The sequence below is a fragment of the Mya arenaria genome, chromosome 5, assembly GCF_026914265.1.
Source record: "Mya arenaria isolate MELC-2E11 chromosome 5, ASM2691426v1".
NCBI classification, from domain to species: domain Eukaryota; kingdom Metazoa; phylum Mollusca; class Bivalvia; order Myida; family Myidae; genus Mya; species Mya arenaria.
This window is the reverse complement of record NC_069126.1, coordinates 58,792,826-58,814,463: the sequence shown is the minus strand read 5'-3', so window position 1 is coordinate 58,814,463 and position 21,638 is coordinate 58,792,826. Positions and strand designations below refer to the sequence as shown.

At 33.6% G+C, this 21,638-nt stretch overlaps 1 long non-coding RNA gene across 2 annotated transcripts; it reads left to right on the top strand.

Annotated features, from left to right (window-relative positions):
* Nucleotides 1-10,028: 10,028 nt before the first annotated feature.
* Nucleotides 10,029-13,559, top strand: LOC128234539 (uncharacterized). 2 transcript variants are annotated; one of them, XR_008260965.1, is made up of 5 exons: nt 10,029-10,051; nt 10,910-11,007; nt 12,169-12,193; nt 12,377-12,521; nt 13,320-13,559. It is a non-coding gene; the product is annotated as an uncharacterized LOC128234539 (long non-coding RNA). The 2 variants fall into 2 exon arrangements; XR_008260964.1 differs by lacking the exons at nt 10,029-10,051; nt 10,910-11,007 and having other exon boundaries at nt 12,068-12,193.
* Nucleotides 13,560-21,638: the final 8,079 nt, after the last annotated feature.

Here is a 21,638-nt window from a genome sequence, read left to right as displayed (position 1 = left end):
CTATGAATTGATACAAAAGAGTACTATGGTACCTATGCAAAAGGACACATAGGAGGATAGAACTAACCCGTTATCTTCAAAACACACGTGCAAGAAAAAGAATGATGTGTTGCTGGCAGATATTCTGGCAGGATACTAACAGAAAAAAACGACTACTATGAATGAAAACATTAACCACTTTGATGTTTAAGTGATTTGTTCTTCCCTTTCAGGTGTCATGATGTAGAACCCACATTTCTGTGTAGAAATTCCCTTGAGACTCAGAGACGAAGAAGATGTGTTTTCTTTTGACTGACATAGTATACATTTACTCGTGACGAATAGCAGAAGATGATACATTATCTTGTGACTCATGTAGTATACATTTACTCGTGACGAATAGCAGAAGAAGATACATTTGATTATAAAGTAATAATTAGTGCATCCACAATCCATGTAATTGGAATTATACACGAGCGCTTGTCGGAATGTTTAACTTCAATGACCAGAGTATTGGGTTGTACCATGTTGTCAAGGAGGTTGTCCAATAGCTCGCGTGCGTAGAAATGAAATAATTGCAATTAATTAAAAGATAGGATGATACATTTGTGCTATGTTTGTTTTTGTTAAAAAAAGTTTTGAGTATCTTATTTAGTGTACGGATATTGCATCGGGTTTTTAAAGTCGTCTTTGAACGTTTAACTATTCAGCTTGTCCCCGTATTTCCAATTGCATTATTAAAGATGTGGATAAAGCCTGAAAGGACAGAGTCTGACTCCTTTCCTGCTGTTGAATATATCTCAGCCTATCAATATACGATATAATATAATTTACCTACTTATACCAAAAAGCAAACTTCTTTGCATATTAACAGTAACAGGTATAATTTTGTTTAAAATAAGACGGGCATTCAATATGTAATGCATCAAACGCGTTGATGTTTTGCTGTAGAAATAAGATGTTTTGTACATGCCATTAAAGCATCTTAGTGATAACTTGGTTTATAACTTTAAGGACTTAGCAGGAAATAACAAAAACATTTCATAACTCTAGGGCAAGATCACTGAAGAGCCTGTATCTTTTAGTTACTGCTTATTTCAAATGTAAAAAGACTCAACTTCCTTAACGTTTATTTGGAAAACTTAACTATTTTCATATTAATGAGATTTGATACGTTAAGTTGTCATTTTTCGTGCAGCATCATACATCTAACAAAATGTTAATATAAAATGTTTACATCAATAAATATTTGCTGGTAACTAGCCATCGTTTGATAAAACATATGCATTTAACTCTCACTGCGAAACACTAAACCTTGACAAATATTGAAGCATTTCAAAATATGATTATATTTATCTGCAGTAAAACACAAACCACTCAATTAGTGTATAAATAAAGTTAAGATCTACGTTTACTTTATAATTCGTTTAGAGATTTATTTCATTTTCTTACCTCACTATGAAACTGAAAAAAACACATTTACTCCATTCGCAAAAATCTAATCAACCATATTTATCCAGAATAACATTGTTTGGGAGAACTAAGTTTGAGGAAATATTTTGATATTAGACACATAAATTCGTTTTGAATTATGCAAAAAAATATATTCACTTGTTCAGTATGATTTTACCTATCTTAAGCGCATACATTATTTGAACTGAAAATATTGTTTTTAAATCATAAAACAAATTACGCTTCCTTCGACTTTCTTGCAAAACTTGCAATTTGCTGAAAGACTGAAACATGAAAAATTGTATTAGCTACGCCATTAAACATCTTGAAAGTACTTCACTTCTTATATTTGTTATATTCGCGAGCTAGAGATTCTTTTCATACAATTATAAGATGCTTTTTTACCACAGCACAGCATTGTCTCATTAGGAAATGTACATTTGGAGTTCTTAAGTGGCTCATTTCACGAATCGCCCAATTCGTATCAACGGGTGTTTCTGTATAAAACAATATCTGAAATACACGTACTGTATAACATCACCCGATTTGTTCGATATTTATGTTTTTTTACAGTCTTTAAGAAATTTCAATTTTAAATATTATTGTTCATCTTTTTTCATTAATAACACATAAACTGCTACGTTAAGTAAGAACATAATTTAGTTTTAAAACTTTTAACAATTTGTAACGAACACCTTTCTTTAACCTTTAATTTGGTCTATTATACTCTTGTAAACAAAGAATCAGAATGTGTTGAGCTTAAGTTTAAGTGTGCTTTGTTGTTGAAATATATTTTCTTTACATAAAGGTATTCTCACGAAGAACGAATGTTTTGTTTAAAACACTTTTGAGAAATATGTAAATTATGCACTTTCCAAAAATGACAAAGGTGGTCAGATTTCACTCGTACATCTGTCAAATGCACTTTAAATCAGCAAAACCATGTCATGCTTAAAAAGTAAGTTTCTTTAAATTGTTTGAGCTTTTAAATGAATGTGTTTACAAATTGTGAGAATTTACGTTACAAAAGTGATGCAGCGGCATTAGAGAAAGGCGGCGCATGCAAAAATCTGAAATATTAATATTATATGGAGTTGTATATGAGGTCGAATATAAATCACATGAATCTGTAACAATAACAGTCATTGTCAGTCATCACCTTTAATATGAATCATAAACTAGCTTCAAATGTAGTATATTCTGAATGACCCTTGTTATGCAGTTTTTGTTTTTGTGTTTGCTTACTGATTGAAAAATATGCATGCAGAATAAGCCATGTTTGATACACAGCTTATACCTGCAGTGTATTATTGTTACCCAAAAACATATGTGTGTGTCTCTCGTACAATGTCTATGAGGCCATAACCGTGCGCCTCTCAACTGCCTGACTATTGGGCTTATACCTGTAGTTTATTATTGATAGCCCAACATACAATAATGAATATATATATATAGTTATATTATACCTCACATAAATTTGTCCCTTCTTTGTATATATAATCTCGATCGGTCCGTATATCACTGTATTTTGGTGAAATCTAGTTTAATGACGAGCGGTCCATATTATATTTTTGGCCGGTCCGGACCTCGCCAAAAATGTAATATGGACCGCTGACGTCATACGATTGGTAAGTGCGGCTTGCTATTTTCACAACGGCAAAAACTTGTCGCAAGTAACCATTATTAGCTTTGTTCAATAAAACACATTTAAATCGCTCTAAAAATATTCAATTGTAATGAAAAGTGTTCGGTATAATATAAGAAATATAACACACCACTTCGGGCCATATGACATTATAAGGACCGGCCAGTCAGCCCCCGAAGGTGAATGGACCTCGGCTAACGCCTCGGTCCATATACACCTTCGGGGCTTACTGGCCGGTCCTTATAATGTCATATGACCCTCAGTGGTGTGTTATATTTCTTAAATGTATAGCTGGTGTAATGTATATTAGGCCTTAGACCGTGTGCCTCTGAACTGTTAGACTATTGGGCGTATACTGTAAAATAGAGTCAGGTTTTACCATGTACTATTAAAACAAGATAAAATCAAAGGAAAACCATTGTTCAATGAGCAAAAGCTTTAAAGCGATCATATTACAACATGCGGAAGTTTTTGTTACAATATATTTACAAAATTTCTTTTTTTGTGGGAAAGAGTCATTGATTAATCATGGATGTGTTAAATATATGTGTGATTGTTTTCATTGGATTTGAACTTTGGTGCTTTGCAAGGGTGAGTTACGAAAATGTTTAACATCATATTTTCATGGCTAGGAAGAATGTTAAGTTTTAAAAATTAATTTGTTGTGAGTTGTGACCGCGTAACGAGCTGGAAACCACTTGCGCCTGAGGCTTGAGTACTCATACGGTTAGCATGTATGCTAGATAAATAAGTACTAATTAGTTTAATGTTTTAATATCATGTGGGAAGCAAATAGTAAAATAAAAATGAAGCGCATCTGATTGTTTAATAAAACATTAATCGACAATACATTCTGGAATTCCAACTGAATTCTAGAAATGCTTAACAGATTTAAATGAAGAAGTAAACATAATAAAACAACGGTAATGGTCTTCGGTGCAATGCTGAGGTTTAAGAGACTATACATTTACTGTTTACAATGAAGAACTTACAGCGGGAGTTCAGCCTTATGCTTGTGTGATCAGTATAGCAAAGCAGTATACGAAATTGATGTATGCGTTCTTTAGACTCAAGGTAGTTAACAGTTGGTGGTCCCCAATAATTCCTTTCTTTAATTTCTTTATTTCATCATGGAAGGGCTATAGAGGCTTAAGTTCACAAAGTATTGAGTGGAGATGTTGGGCCGGCTGACCCGCCATAGTTACATACCGTATGGATAAATAATACCGAGAACCAATTCAAATGTCCTTTTAGATTCATTAAGCTGCAACAATAACATGTACCAGAATACAAATTAATACCAGAATGCTTGCTTATGATATTGAACATCTGTATGATGCATGCAAAAATAAGTGAACGATAGGTAAAAGTCATATTTCCTTTTAATGGTCGCATTGTTTTTTACATCTACAGATACAAGCATTTGACATACAACCATTTGATATGCCATCATGCAGTAGGCTTTATCTAATTATTTCAATTCAATGTTGGAAAAAGATTCAAATTCAGCAAAGACAAATTTATAAGTTTTATTATTTTATCTTCATATTAGTATGTGTTTTGTCTTTTGACAATATGTTCTGCCTTTGGTCCGCATCCACGACCATTCGCTCACTGCTCGATTTCGTAAGGATGCACTTGTGGATGCGGACACATGGAATAGACACACGATATTTATTTATGTTTCAACTTGCAATTACTTGGACGGAGTTCATGGACAGCGTGCACATCAAATAGTGGTCGTATAATTATTCGTGAATAGGTTTACCAACTTTCAATAAGGCAAATGTTGAATCATGGAATGAGGTTTCCTTGTTTATCAGCTCATTCTGTATTTAATGATTCTTGATTCAAAACGATCAAATTGTGATGGTGGAGATTAAATAAGTTTCCTCAATTAAGTTAACAATTCATTGCGATATATTGCAATGCATTGGCTCTTGAAGGTATTGTAGACACTTTCAACATTAAAACAACCGTCAAGTGTGTTATCTAAAGTTACCTAAACTTTAGTATTAGGCTAACATTAAGTATGATACTTACGCATAAGACTTATAATCCCTCCTGAATGGAGTAAAACTCAAGCTAATGCACATAAAATAGTAATACACATTCCAAATCTCCATAATGTAGCGTTATATTTATAACTATAAAAACTTCTTACAATAGAATGTTAAAAGAAAAGCAAAATATTGCAAGCTTAAATGGGAAATGGAAATATCAAAATATTAAGCATACAGTCGCACCCCGTTGGCTCGAGCTCCCAGCGACAAGCGAAAGTACCTCGAACATTGGGGAATTCGAGCGAAGCGGAAATGCGTAGCTTCAGTATAAATAAATCAGTCCTTTACATCCAATTCAAGCCAATGAGGAAATTGAGCTAATCAAGATCCTGCCTATGGGTTTCCAATGTATTTGTTAAGGAAATTTTGTGAACTATTATTAAAGCATTTTTAGAAAAGAACATAACACAAAATTCACAATGTCGCCATTAGAACATATTTCAAAGTTGTAGTTTCAACATTGTTTCAGCATTCGATGCTGCGACAAACAACTGTCAAGTGTGTTATCAAAAGTTACTAAAACTTTAGTTTTAGGCATACATCAAGTATAACTACTTTCCAATCTTCAAGTGGCCATGATGAAGTATTAAGTTTATATTTATAAAAACGTCTTATAACAGAATGTTAAAAGAACAGCAAAATATTGCAAACTTAAATGGGAAGTGGAATTGTCAAAATATTAAACATTCAGTCGAACCCCGTTGGCTCGAGCTCCTTCGACCGGTGTCAGAAATGGTACACGATAAAGCTGACGTCACGGTAGTCTTCCGCAAATAATATTTTGGAAACTTCAATATCGGTCATATACATGTCAGTTTAGCAACAAAAACTGTTAAATTGGTCGTATTATTTGATATCCGAACATAATCAATCACATAACGTTTGAACGGTGAATGTCTCGACATTGTCTATTTGGATATATTATATATATTTTTTCGGGCGGTTTCACAATTCATTGTCCAAAATTGTTCGGCTTTTGATATAGGCATGAAGAGATACATTCATTTTTATTTGTATATGACCTTATTACGTTAAATTTGAAAAAAAAGAGTAAAAGTAGATCATTCAATATCTATTGATGAAAAATACTGCCGATAATAACAAGATCAACCCTAACGTATCTAGATTTTCCTTCAAGAGTTGGAGAGCTACTTGGCCTTGTACTGAGATACGTGAAGTGGCGTTTTTAGCCTGCTCAAATTCCATGTAGTCATTACAAAAGCAATAAAGCCGCTAAAATTATGTTCGAAGTAGAGTTTGTTTCTGTATGTTTGCATATAAATATTGCTGCTCTACCTGAGAATTAGTTCACATAAAGGCGAACTATTCATTCTGATGGCAAATTGTCTTTTTTTCTGTTGTTGTAAAAATAGGTCTTGGAGAAACTTATCAACTATTGATTCATTTAAGTCAAGCAAGTCAGTATTCTAATTTTTCTTGTAGGATGCCATATGTACAACAAATAAAATAACTTTTGCAATACGAAAATTACACTCCGTTCGTCGGATTAACCACAAACAGTTTTTCTTCGAAAATGTTATTTCGAATAAGGCCATAATGAAAGCCAAATGTTACTGCTTTTTTTGGAAAACAATGTTGCTTCAATGATGCTAAAACTCTCTTTACTGATGTTTGATGAGTTTTGAAAGTCCTTCAAGAGTTATTTAAAATGTCCGTCGCAGTATTTCATGGCGGTATTTCCTTGAAAATAAACTTTCAATGAAAAATGAGAATGACCCCAGGGTTATATGAAATAATATATGTCGAAGTAATTCATAGCGAAATAGTAATCCACCTAAAGGAAAGTAAGTTTAAAGTTGATGAAACTTTTATTCAAAATGATTTCTTAATATAACCGGTTTAAACTTATTGAGAAAATGTTTTTTTTATCCTTATTTAGCTCACTTCTCCTCTTTATTTTGACCAAAATAGATCTTTACCGACAAAATGCTTACAGGTTTGTAAATTGTATTGGCACTGAAGGAAGTTATAAAATGTAATTACTTTAATGACTTGTGCGCCAAAATGAAACAATTTTAATTTGTGAATTTCAATTTGTTATTATTTCCCTGTTCTAAATTTCGAGCTCATTCTGTTTTCTAAAGCATAAATGTCACGGCACACACAAACATCCACATTAATAGAAAAAAATGTTAAAGGTAAAGATTAGGGTATAAATGTTCTTTCAAGTACATTAAATGAAGATTAATAATAGCATTATTGTTTGAATGATTAACGACATTATCATAAAACATAGTTCATTGACATGGTTGAGTGAAAGTTTTATAAATAAACGCTTCTACCCCGCCCCCCCCCCCCCCCCCCCGATGGGGGCAGCACTTGAATTAACTATTTAAAGCACACACAACCATTATCATATTGTCGATATATTGTGTTTGGATGTAACCTATTTTTATTAATTATGTAATCGTCCTACGTATAACATAACCCTTAACAAACCAAAATAATAAGTTAAGCTAACTCATTTGTTTTATCCTTAAAAAGCTGTAACTTGTTTATTTGAGAGAAAAAAATATGTAAACGTACAAACATCAACAACTTTATGAACGATGTGTTGGACATTTATTGTATATACTAGTGTATCACCAACAAGCACTACCCACAACATTTTAAAGCACGGAAATCATATTGGGTCACAATATATCAAGATGTAAGAATGTAACCGATGGCCTTGTGCGAATTTTTACATCGACTACCTTAAAAGTATTAGTACACAATGTCATGTAGGTCATTTTTTTTTCGTTTCAGACAACGGCCTCAATATTGAGATTCAGGAGGTAGATGAAAGTAACGCATGGTCATCCGAACCAATCACAGAACTTAATGTTGATCAGGAAGCCAATTCTACCTTTCAAATAAGTGTAGAGTAGAAAATGTCACAGAACTTAACAGAATTACAGTTTTAAGACTGCAATGGGAAAGTGACAATACGAACAACGATTCCTACACAGACATGGCATTTATTCAAGGTGTTGATCCGGGAAATAATAACTCATACAGACAGGTTACATTGGTAGATGGGGTCAAGGAATGGCTGGTGGTTGGAAGTTTTGACTTTAACAACACTGTTCCTAAGAACACGACTTTAGGGGTAGCTAAACCTGTCGAGGAAATGACATGCAGGGAAAGTGTGGGATACAGGTGTCACCTGGCTTACACAAAACCTGCCCCATCTTACGATTCAGTGACCGCCGTTGTTTCAAAACGGCTTTCCGTTACAAGTAAGGTCAACTGTATTGATATGTTCATCCCGTGTTTTCATAGTTTACTTTATATTAGTTAATAATTTTGTATCTATGGATTCCTGCAATTTTGATTTTATTTAATGAGTGTACAACGTTGTTGGGTTGTTTTTAATTTCCTAACATATTTATGAAGTGTGTATAGTTTGTCGTTATAAATCATTTCAGTGCGACCATCATTGATAGTGTCGCGATTATATAACGAAAGTATCAATAGGGGGGAGATTCTAAACGGAAACAATTCGGAATACGTCAGACTTAAAAAGGGGCAAAGGGTTATGATGGAATGTGATGCGAACATCGGTTCATATAATAACACAGCTGAAATTCACTGGTATAGAATAACCATCACTACGAGCAGTCGATTAGTTTATATCACAACATCCCAAAATTCATCAAGTTTAACAAAAAAGAATGGTACTATTTGTCAGTATGAAATGACAAGCAAATTGGCTTACAAACTGACAGGGGATGAAATGTTAGAAGCTCCAAACAATTCAGTACATTTTCAATGTGTAGTTACCATTCCTACCATTGACTGGAAAACTCCGGAAAAGTATCGTGGAAACTTCTACTTTGTTTGGGGTAAATATTTGTTTAAACAAACAACAGCCAATTGTATAATTATCTTAAGTTGTTCATATGTTATATTTAGACTTGTTTGCACATGTTTATGTTTGAATATTAATAATTGGATAAAAATTTGACCAATAGATAAACACCGAAAACTGTAGTAAAAATGTTCATTGTTTTATGTAAGATCGATTGTCAACATTCATTTTTAATTTATTTTGCTCCAGACAACGATAATGAAACGAGCGCTTTCAACACAACTACAGCGGTCGACCCATCGGTTGAAAAGGGTATCTATCAATTGCATAATGTTTTATTGAAAACCAAAAGAAAAGATTGTGTTTTTTTCGCTCGCTCGCTCGCACTTACTTTTTTGGGCAAAATCCGTAGAACAAATGATCAATTTGTTGTGACCTTATGTTAATGTTTCATACAATGATTTCATCGATATGATCTATTTCAATATCTTTAAATTAGTATAGTAATAGTTTCAATACATACATCTTCCTTACACTAATGTTAATAATTTTGATACAGATTCAGATTAAACATCATCCACTCTGTTGATAGCTGGTGCTGTCGGTGGTACATTTGTTGCTGTTGTTGCTTGTCTTGTTGTTTTGATTTGGATAAAAAGGAAATTCAAGAGTGTGTGTTACTGTCTCCAAAATGCAGGTATAAATAAATATGGATTCCATATAAAACTAAAACGGATGTAAACCGTATTTCGTGAAAATGTGACATAAACATGCTTACTATACTATTTACAGTCATTTACTACTATGACTTAGAGCCCTAAATTTCTTGGACAAATTTGACAAAAACGCATAAGGCGTAGGCTACGTAAGGACAGCGTTAGCACATGTAAAAATACAAGAAATAAACCAGTGTTATCCATTTATTCTATTGTAATTACTTCATAGCAAGTTTTAACGATTACTTTTTGTATTGTATATTATAGAACTACTAGTTATACATGTTATTGTTTAGATATTATATTGTACTATACTAGTTGCTCTGAACATTTACAACTATCATTTATTTGCAGTTGAACTCAGACAAAGCGCTAAAAACAAGTAAGCAATCCTTGATAATGAACATTATTGTTGAGTCTACAAAGAGCTAAAAACGTGTTGAATATGAATAATTAAGTTAAGGCCAATTTAAAGAGCAATGCATAGATATAGATTTTGCAATTCCAACCTGTTTTTCTATGTCTGTGTAGCTTATTCAATAAACTAAGTGCTTTTCTGTTTGCACTTTGTAATGCCATTTATTAATTTCAAATTGTTATGATCCCAAAGTGGTGCTTAAATTTGGCACTACCAGGCGAATTTCACAATATATTTGAAATGAAAACGACACTTTCGTGTACCTTAATGTTGTGTGTATATTTCACTATTTTCAATGTCAACGTAAATAGGACAAATGATAAGCAATGGCATTCGACAAAAACACCATTGTTTAAATATGCACTCATACTTCCAAATATGATTATCACAATTTTTAGTATTGTTTCAATTTTCCAAAACCGATGAACAAATGTCGAAAACAATGAATCTGATGAAGGATATCGAGTTTAATTTAAAAGAAATGAGCATAAAACACGGTATATCTACCTTATTAGACTATAGTATACCACAGTAAATATTTAAGCATTCACCAATCATTTAAAAAATGTGCTTTAGTAGTTTTAGATTTATCAGTCAAAATTGATGTTTATTTTACATGTGTATGCATTGATTTTGAATAAGAGTCACTCTAAATTATAATATAAATGATAAAGTGTCCTCGGGATAGCATGACATCATGGGAAATTACACATTGCTTTCAAATTTCAACTATAAATAATAGTCAAATAATTGTACATGTTTTCAACCATGAACCACAAATATTATTCTAAACCGTTTTCCAATTTCAAAACGCTGCGACAGAAAAGACAATATTATCACAGGGCTGGATAATCAAGCATACGATCAATACGAGATCCTCAGTGATGTTGAACGCAGTCATTATTCAAATCTGGATGCAGGTAGCGCTTTTAAAAAAGTTAAAAATAATCTGGTTAAGTAAAAATGCATTCTAACTCCCAAATAAGATTTACCACAATTAATAATATTGTTTAAATATTCCAAAAAGGATGAATACATGTCGAAAAAAGGGTTCTTATGAAGGATACCGAGTTTAATTTGAAAGAAATGAGCATAAAACATGGTATATCTGCCTTATGAGACCATAGTAGACCACAGTAAATCTTTAAGCATTCACCAATCATTTAATATTTTTGCGCTTTCTGCAATTAAAAACACGGCAACAATCATGTTATCAGTAAATAATATCTTCCACTAATGAATTATTAAGTAATTTGTTAAAGGTTTATCAGTCAAAATTGATGTTTGTTATGCATGTGTACGTGTTGATTTTGTAAATATTTCATTGACACAAACAATTAACGCGAAATAGTTTCTATATGTATGTCATTCGTGTAATACCATATGCCATAACATAACCCACAGACTTTACATTGATATACACTCAGCTAAATAATTAAAGGGCTACTTATGTGTACTCATACAGATTCCGTTAAGACGTTCCAATATACTTTATGTTACGCTCCTGTACAGTAATGAGTTTAGGCCATATTGTTTTAGCAGTCTATCAAGTTGGCTTCTATCACCCCCAAATTTCTTGGAAGATTTAAGCGCAACAAACTGAAATAGCTTATTTTATTCAGCCAATATTGTCATTATCATGAAGATACTGCCCTTTAAAATTTTAAAAGCGCTAAGCGATGTTAATATTACATAAATTATACCAAAGCATAAATAGTGAGCTTAGCTTATTCCTGTCATAAATGACTGAAGAGGAGCCAGTAATCAGTTGTTCTATATCAGTATATCAACAAGTCTCAAATGTATCTTGTTGTTTGTATAACGTTAAATATTGGGCATCAAACTCTTAAGGAAGGAATAAAGTACATTTTGTTGTTTGTACAATGTTCATTATTGCCTATCAAAGCCTCTGGAAGACAATATTGTAAATAAGTACATTTTGCTGTATGTATAACGTTAATTAGTTCGCAAACCAGCTTGCTTTTGAAGGGTAAGAATGCTGTATAATATTACATTGAGCTGTTTATGTATGCTTAAGTAGATTGATAACTTATGATTTTCTTCGTCTTTTGCATTTTCAGCTCGTTTAGCCAGCCAAGCTATAAAGTAAGAAAGTCAGCATCATTTAGCGATTTGCTGTTTTCCATATTGAATAATTCAAATTGCTATCATTTCGTTTGCACATAAATTGCAGGTATGATTATCAGTAACTAAAGAATTAATCGAAAACAATACTGTTTCATGAGAGCAATGCAATTTTTAAGTCATTTTCATTATTTATCAAAGCAGATTAGAGAGTCGAGATACTGTCCAGTATGAGAATTTACGGGTCCCAAAGCCAGACTTTGAGAGAAGCACTCAATATGAGAGCCTTGTCCAGGGAGGCTCTCGATACAACAATGTTGTATGGACACACGACTCCTCAACGACAAAGGTACAGTGACAAGAACGTAGTGAAAGGGCTTCCCGTGACAGCAGTAAGCTGATTGAATTCGATGATAGTAATTTGAAAAGAAATAGTTATTTAGGTAAAATATAATTTGTTTCAAACGATTATGCAGATCAAACATTTTGAGGTATTCTTAAATGTAGCATTTAACCATTACTTTAGAATTAGATACATATCCTGGACAAGTAGTTACGTATTTTTCAATAGTTTTTATTTTTATATAGTAACACCTCTTGTAACTGTTACTTTTTTCTCTACCATTATTTATGCGAAAAGCTACAGAAACAAGCCAATATTATGCTTACTACTTCTGTGAATATTAGAGACTCGCGTATTTCTGTTTTGAAATATTATCAACATCCTAACTAGGTAAGAAATTGAAGTCGGACAAAACCCTTCACCAATTTTCGAAAAGGCCACTTTAGAAATAGATTTATCGTACTACATTTTTATATCGTATACGTATATCGTATAATATTTCATGATTATTATATTGATTATTCAGCTATACTGAAAATTTAAAAAAAAATCATTTAAAAACATGGAAGAATTTAGTCCATCTTTGCAAAAATGGTGTTGATTTTGTCCGATGGTTGGATATCCTACACTTTCAAAAGGTTTGCAGAGGTTCAAGTATATATGTTCCTCTATATCAAATTAAACAATAAAAGATGCCTGCCAGCATAGTTGTATATTTGAGCGACATCTTTTGTTAAATAGAATAATATTATCCTGTCATGTTCATGGTACAAATTCAAACTCATTGTAATTGTTGTTTTACAGGTGCAATGACTTGACAATGTACATGGATAAGTAAAATTGGTGGAAACAGAAATGTGAACTACTCTTTCGGAACAAGACCTTTTGTACAAAATGTAAAAACTTTGATTCTACTATAACATTTCTGATTGCGCGTTACCCGTCAAATTAATTTGTTTGGATGCAGAACATGACTGCCGGATTTTACCTCAATACAAAAGTGTAATACACACGGATAGCCCCTGATGAAACAGTAATGTGAAAGTTTGATGAATTAAATGCCTCTGTTAAAAAAGTTTTTTATTAATATGAATCATATTTATTGTTTTGTCAGCATTGTATTTTATTCCAGAATGTAATTGATGGAAAATTGTTAGCAGGGATTACAAACTAGCTAAAATACAAAGAAATGTTACTAATGTCCTCCAAAGGAAACCTCCACCTTTGACCCATCCATTTTGTTCAACTAGTCGTCTTCTCGCGGTGAACCTTTGTGTCACGTTATTTAAAACAAAAGCATAATTACAAGGATTTTTTTTTATAAAAGACCCTTAACTGTGACCTTGGCCTCCTAACATTGCTCTTGCATGCGAAAAATGAGTAATTTTCATTTTTTTTAATTCCTCTCATGCATGGTTAAGTTACAGGCCGGACATGCCAAAATACACGAAAATTTGAACAATGACACTGATGTGTTGAGCTTTTTCTTTTATCTACTACAACCGGTATTTTACGCGACATGCTGGTTTCTCATTGTGAGCATGCGTGCCAAGTAATTAGAAAATCCCCAAATGCCTGTCATAGTTACAGCCCGGACAAGACAAAAAGGGTTTTTCACAAATGACCCTGAAGTGTGTTGATGAACTTTACCTACTTACATGAGTTCTGCATGCAACATAATATTAATCTAAAAATCCTGATGTATTTCCAAGCTTCAGCCCGGACCAGCCAAAAGGATTTTGGCCATTGACCTATATCCGTGACATTGACTTTTGTCCGTCTGGCACGGATGTTTCACGCGATACGTTTTCTTGTCATGGGAAACACCTGTGCCAAGTTATTTAAATCCCCGAAGCCAATTTACATCCATGATAAACCAAAACACAAGGAATTATGACAAATGATCCTTTACTTTGACCTCATGAACTTTGACATACTGACATGGGTCATGATGCGACATGTCTGTTTCTCACGGTTAACAATAATACCAAGTCACTTAATTCAAAAGAAAAACAAGAGCCGTCGTAAGACAGCGCGCTCGACTACGCCGCTTTGACTTAGAATACTATAACGATGTAATAATACCAATTTGGTCTCTTTATGTCAAACCTAACTAAAATTATTCGATGCATAAGGTGACTTTGATGCTGCCCTCCCACCAGCCCGCCCAAACAATGACGCAAGTCATTCAAATAACTTGATTTCCCATTATGAAAATATGGTTAAGAATATACAAATATGCCTTTCAATGGAAATAAAAAGGGGCCATAATTTGTATTTAGGCTTAAAACGGAGTTATGTTTCTTGTTGTAAGATGGTCGTAAATAATTTTGAATTTTATTAAGTGCATTTAATGAACGGTATAGATTTTTTTTTATTAAAATCCCAACTTGCCCTTAACTTTTACTTGCCTAAAACTTTAACCTAAGTCAATCAGGGGCCATAACTTGTATTTAGGATAATATGGAGTTATGTAACCTCATTGTGTGATGGTCCTGAACAACTGTGTGAAGTATTAAGTCAATTGAACAAAGGATATAGAAGTTATTAAACAATATCCCAACCTGCCCTAAAACTTTAACCTAAGTTCCATAGTCAATCAGGGGCCATAATCTGTGTAAAGAATGATATGGAGTTATCTAACCTCATCATGTGATGGCCCTTAACCACTGCGTGAAGTATTAAGTCAATTGAATGTAGGGTATTGGACTTATAAGTGAAAATCCCAACTTGCCCTAAAACTTTAACCGGACGCCGACGCCGACGCTGGGGCGAGTAGTATAGCCTACCTATTCTTCGAATAGTCGAGCTAATAAATGCATTATGCATTACCTAGTTACAGCCCGGGACAGCCGAAAACCAAGGAATGTTGACCAACGGCCAAATAGTTTGACCTTGTTCATTGAACCTTCTGACATAAAGGTCTTGCACGCGAAATGCCGGCTTCACATGGCGAACTATTGTGCCAAGTTAGTTTAAAATCATCAAAATGCATGGCCAAGTTACGAGTACAGCACGGATAAGTGCAAGAACGATTAAAATTGCATTTTTCCTTTCTAATACGTTGGGATACAAGAACAGTTATATTTGTCTAAGGCTAAGACTTGAGGTAAATGTATATGTACGATGTTGTTTTGTGCAAAACGTGCTAATATTTGCAATAATAAATAAAATGTTGTTTATTTTAGGGCGAGCTATACAGTTTTTCTTTAATTCTCCCAGGTGAAAAAGTTTTATTCATTTGGCTGCAGGTGTCTGTTTAGATGCCAGTGGATATGAGTTGATAGTTATAGTGCATATTTTCTGCATCGACGTACTAAGGTTTCATATCCGTGACAGAGATCCACTTCGAGAAAGACCTGGAGGTTTTTGCACAGTGTTGTGCATATATCAACATTCATGAGAGAAATGCGAGGTATTCATAAATTATACGTCAACACTAAGAAATCAAGACATATAACAAGATGAGATTCTTGTAAAAATTATTTTCAAGCTTTCAAACAGAAACAATTTGTGTTGTCAGTGGAAAAAAGCGCCCTAATACTTTTTTCGGAACAGAGTTTCCCTATCAAGTTGAATTTATTATGTTTGAATGGACACAATATAGGTTTATCCACAAAACAAAAATTTAAGTTTAAATACTTTATTAATTTTTTTCTTCGTCTTCCAGTTTCGATATGGGGCCACTTTTGCGACATTCTAGTAGTCGCACTGTTGTGACTGCTGTACAATATGCAAGAGCAAATTTCAAAACATGATAAAAAAAGATTGTGTAAATGTATGTGGTGCAATCCAAGCCAATGGGGGGCTGAATCTATGCTCTGCATGAGGCGGTTGAGGCGGTTGAAAGGACAAAGAGGAAGGGAAAATGACTCTTTCAGTTTTGGAGTCCTGTAGTAGTGTGTACATGATATCTTGTTGACACACCCTGTATTTGTTTGCCTTGACTAGGCAAAGCAATGGGTTTGTTAAAGATAATGTAGAGCTTGAAAGATTTTGCCCCTTTCCTCCTCTACTGTTACAGGTGTTTGTATCCAACAAGATGCCCACTGTGCACGGAATGGATTGAAACATTAAGGTGCTTCAAGGAGAAATGCTTTATAAACTATCTAATGACCTTTTCATCAAGGACGTCTTTAAATAATTGTTTTGACTTCAGATCTTATGTTTACCCATATCCAATCATATTGAACAATACAGTCACATTAAATCTGCTATTTAAAGTGTTTCAACACAGTAACTGACTATCAGGTAAAAACTTGGAATGAAAGTCTAGCCGGCTTAATTTATTTCTATATGATAAGAAAGCATAACCAGTATTTTTAAAGCTGGTTAAGAAGATGTTAGGGATCGACATACATATATGCGCCTCACTAGTGATTTTAGGTGTATAGCTCAAGACACTTAAGGGCCACTCAAAGTCGTGATACTAAAAAGACAGCTAACAAGTATTTATCATTGCTTAATGGACGAACCAATAGCGTTTGAAAGTTGGAAGTAATGGTGCACATTAAGTCTGATTATTAACAGGTTTGATGTTTGTGTGTTGTCCATGACGGAATGTGAATGGCACAAAGTAAGTTATATCCTTGACTCTTTCACAAACCTTTTAGCATGATCAACCCAAAGTCTTGACAAGATACACTGACTTAACAATTTGGTTAATACTGTTATCACAGTTGCCCGTTGATAATGCGAAATTACAATTCAAACATCATTTTGTGATTTAGTTTCATCATTATTGCATTAACTCTCCATTTAAAGACGATTTGTACCAAAACTATGTTGTTGTTAAATATGCTTTTCTGAATACAATGACACTATCAGCGGAAAGCCATGACAGGATTGTCTGAAACATTTACATTCAATATTTCACTTACTTTCTTAATAGAACTTTTGACTTTTTATCTTGTTTTATTGCCACTGGATCAAATTTAGCCAATAGCTCGGTGTATTCATGTGAGCGATGTATATATAAGGCAATCATGGATCTCTTGTTTTAGTGAGCATAAATGTCAGGTCAGGGGGTGGGGGTATTAAAGTCAAAGGGCTGAACACTTGGTCTTTAATATTAGTTAGCATAGATGTCAAGTCAGGGGGATATTAAAGTCAAAGGGCTGAACACTTGGTCTTTAATATTAGTTAGCATAGATGCCAAGTCAGGGGGATATTAAAGTCAAAGGGTTGAACACTTGGTCTTTAATATTAGTTGGCATATTTGTCAAATCAGGGGGTATTAAAGTCAGAGTACTGAACACTAGTTCTTTAATATTATTCAGCATAGTTGTCAAATCAGGGGGTATTAAAGTCAGAGTACTGAAAACTTGGTCTTTAATATTATTCAGCATAGTTGTCAAATCAGGGGGTATTAAAGTCAGAGTACTGAACACTTGGTCTTTAATATTATTCAGCCTGATTATCAAAGTCAGAGTACTGAACACTAGTTCTTTAATATTATTCAGCATAGTTGTCAAATCAGGGGGTATCAAAGTCAGAGTACTGAACACTTGGTCTTTAATAGTATTCAGCATAGTTGTCAAATCAGGGGGTATTAAAGTCAGAGTGCTGAACACTTGGTCTTTAATATTATTCAGCATAGTTGTCAAATCAGGGGGTATTAAAGTCAGAGTGCTGAACACTTGGTCTTTAATATTATTCAGCATAGTTGTCAAATCAGGGGGTATTAAAGTCAGAGTACTGAACACTTGGTCTTTAATATTATTCAGCATAGTTGTCAAATCAGGGGGTATTAAAGTCAGAGTACTGAACACTTGGTCTTTAATATTATTCAGCATAGTTGTCAAATCAGGGGGTATTAAAGTCAGAGTACTGAACACTTGGTCTTTAATATTATTCAGCATAGTTGTCAAATCAGGGGGTATTAAAGTCAGAGTGCTGAACACTTGGTCTTTAATATTATTCAGCATAGTTGTCAAATCAGGGGGTATTAAAGTCAGAGTACTGAACACTTGGTCTTTAATATTATTCAGCATAGTTGTCAAGTCAGGGGGATATTAAAGTCAGAGTGCTGAACACTAGTTCTTTAATATTATTCAGCATAGTTGTCAAATCAGGGGGTATTAAAGTCAGAGTACTGAACACTTGGTCTTTAATATTATTCAGCATAGTTGTCAAATCAGGGGGTATTAAAGTCAGAGTACAGAACACTTGGTCTTTAATATTATTCAGCATAGTTATACAGCATAGTTGTCAAATCAGGGGGTATTAAAGTCAGAGTACTGAACACTTGGTCTTTAATATTATTCAGCATAGTTATACAGCATAGTTGTCAAATCAGGGGGTATTAAAGTCAGAGTACTGAACACTTGGTCTTTAATATTATTCAGCATAGTTGTCAAATCAGGGGGTATTAAAGTCAGAGTACTGAACACTTGGTCATTAATATTATTCAGCATAGTTGTCAAATCAGGGGGTATTAAAGTCAGAGTGCTGAACACTTGGTCTTTAATATTATTCAGCATAGTTGTCAAATCAGGGGGTATTAAAGTCAGAGTATTGAACACTTGGTCTTTAATATTATTCAGCATAGTTGTCAAATCAGGGGGTATTAAAGTCAGAGTGCTGAACACTTGGTCTTTAATATTATTCAGCATAGTTGTCAAATCAGGGGGTATTAAAGTCAGAGTACTGAACACTTGGTCTTTAAAATTATTGAGCATATATGTCAAGTCAGAGGGTGTCAAAGTCAGAGTGCTGAACTCTAGGGTCTTTAATATTAGTTTGCATAGCTGTCAAGTCAGGGGGTTAATAAAGTCAGAGTACTGAACACTTGGTCTTTAATATTATTGAGCATATATGTCAAGTCAGGAGGTATCAAAGTCAGAGTACTGAACACTCGGTCTTTAATATATCATGTGGAAATATTTCTTTTAAAGGTTGGGAAGACAGCTGGCATTGCAAAATCGACATTATTATTGGAGAAGTGCAGGCTTTCTTACCTGCAGACAACAGTGATGACGATGGTGAATCATTTACACTGGACAATGAAGCCAAAACGGGTGGTTCGTTCAATGAGGGGGAATTCTGGCAGATATTGGCAGAGACAATTACTTATTCCTTTTTGAAGAATAATGAGAATAAAGATGTCACTTTGATTTCTTCTATCGCTATTAGCAAAAACTCCTTCAAGTGTTTTTTTTATGATTCTGAAGAAGATGTCTTGCTTCAGTCTGGTGGAGCAGATGGCATTGCTTGCAGAGGACAGTGGTGGCAACATTGTAAAATATTTCAGTCATTGCAGTTTGGTTGACATGGAATAACACTATTTTTGCACGGGTGGCATTGACGAGATGTGCAAATCAGGGTTTCATAAACTGATTGATTTGGATAAATGCAAAACAACTGTCAAATTTCCTTGCAATGGAAGAAAAAGCTCAGAGCTCACGTGGTATTTAAGGGAAGAATGGGGAAGCATATGGTAAAAGACGATAGGATTTAGATATCAAAAGTGAGTTGCCTGTCAGCACCACATTACATTCGGCTTCGGTGACATCGGGTGTTACTGGCAGCAGTGGCATTTGCAGAACTTTTTGCAATTAAGTTGAAATTGATAATGGTGTGGGCATAATCCCAATATTTTATTATAATATTATGTCGCCCTTTCATTAAAAAATAATAGTAGCAAAGCTTATTAAATATTTTTTTAGTAATTCTCTTTCAACTGAAATTTGGCGAAGCTCTTGCAAGACTATCGTTTTGGTTTTTAGCATAAAGTTTAACTTTCAAAGATGGTAAAATGTGTAAAATATTGTTAAAAAAACAGCATTGGTGTTAAACAGTTATTTGATTAAATCTCTCCGGTTTTCTTATGTAAAAAATCAGAAAAAAATGAATTTGTCGGAATATTTGTTTATTTTAATAATTAATTAACCTAAATGCCATTGTGTGGTTACACGCTCAAATCATTGGTTCAGAAAAGAATGTATGATGTTTTTATATGGAATTCGAATACTCTAGTTCATACCTCTTCTAAATGTTTAATACATATAATGAACAAAATTGAACATAAGAAAATTATTGTGTCACGTATTAAAAATGTTTTGCTCTTATTTGAATGAAACTTCAAACGAATATTGGTCAGCACAGGTTGTCATGTACCAGCAATTTTTGTCAAATGTCACTGAATGGATAAGAGTTCTGGACATTGAATAAAAAAAAAAATTAATCGGAAATATATTTTGTCACATGGAGCTCAAAAGTACCTACATGAATATTTTTTGCACCAGTCATTTCACTTTTTTATTCAACAATTTGCATATGTCAAAGTGTTGTCTGTTGGTATTTAGGAGTATTCCAAACTGTGATGGCATCTATTTTGGATCATAATCTTGGCGTAGACATACACAATATTGTACCTTTTAAGTCTAGAATATATCTAAACATGTTGTAAAACACTCAAACTGGAATTAAAAAAATATCCTGCGGGAGCATACCTTAAACACCCCCACCATTAACCATCATACACTATCATCTATGTTTGCCTAAGACGATAAAAATACTCTTAAGACTGAAAGACACTGCAAGTATCGTTTTAAATAATTTGTCCAATAAAGCAGCTCAAATTGTAACACTCACAGTCCTGTAACGAAATTAATGTATACCTACATGTACCAAATGATATTCCTACCCATAACAAAATTGTAATTTAAAACTTCTAAATTTTCCTGCACAGTCTGTTTTGAAGTGTTTTCGGAGAATTAAAGCTAAATAAAGCATTCATCATGACATGGTTTAGTATGTAAAAACACTTTATACAAAAATCTATCAATGCATGTGAAGTGAGACATTGATTTGTTAAATTTCTATGTCATAGATTTGCAATTGTTTGTATTCAAATAATTATTTTGCAAACATTAGGGGAAAATGAAAGTTACAACATAAATGAAAATAATGTAAACTTGACAGCAACTCCTCCATGATATTTCTAGTAAGATTAAATAAGAAACAATGTCTGAATTGCAAGGTCAAGTGCATACAAACAGTGTCATCACTATCCAGCAATATTGGCTCCAGTTATCAGTGGATACCATTTTGTATTTTAAATAACAGCTACTTTGACACTCTCAGTGTATGCGAAAACACGTCAAACAGTAGGACATTGTC